The following is an 811-nucleotide window of genomic DNA, read 5'->3' on the forward strand; positions in this document are numbered from 1 at the left end:
CTTTGTACGTATCAGTACATGGAAATAGAGTCAGGCACAGCCAAAATGGAGATGATTGTTCTTCCTTCAAGGAGAGCTACTAGGTGGTTCTCCACAGGCCACTGTATACCATGACTGCTGTTTACAAGATTAATGTAGCCTCAGATTTGGCTAGAATACTTGTATAAGTAGACTTAGGATGGTAATCACCCACACTGGTTTTTAAAAGCTTGTTTGGCTGGAATTTTTTGAGGGAACTCAGATGAGATCGATTTCTCTCTTTCTCTCTCTCTCTCTCTCTCTCTCTCTCTCTCTCTGTGTTTCTTTTCTCATTCATTCTTTTTCTTGAGACAAGAACTTGCTAGTTCAGGCTGGCCTTGAACTACCTTATGTAGCCTTAAACTAATGGTAATCCTCATAACTCAGCCTCCCAAGAGATGAGATTACAGTCATGTGCCACTCCACCCATCTCAGATTAGATTTTTAAGAGATTCTCCAGGCTCTGAAGTCAAGCCAAGTATCTTGTTCCTGCAATGCCTGTACATTGAAATAAATTCCTTCCTTCCTGTGGTTCCCAATATCCTAGGGCTCCAAAACCTATCCAAAATGACTTCCTCACTTACCTGAAGGCTGGAAATTTATGAATCATGTGCCAGACCAGTCTCCCAAGAAGTCTTTAAAAGAATTATCTCCAAAAAGTCAACACTGGGGCCGGGGAGATGGCTCAGTGGAATAAGCACTTGCCTGGCAAACACAAGGACCTGAGTTCAATCCCCGCAAAAAAAAAAAGAAAAGTCAACATTGGTTTCTTAAAACTACATAGTCAGGTTCT

The sequence above is a fragment of the Octodon degus genome, unplaced genomic scaffold (assembly GCF_000260255.1).
Source record: "Octodon degus isolate 3935 unplaced genomic scaffold, OctDeg1.0 scaffold00068, whole genome shotgun sequence".
Classification (NCBI taxonomy): domain Eukaryota; kingdom Metazoa; phylum Chordata; class Mammalia; order Rodentia; family Octodontidae; genus Octodon; species Octodon degus.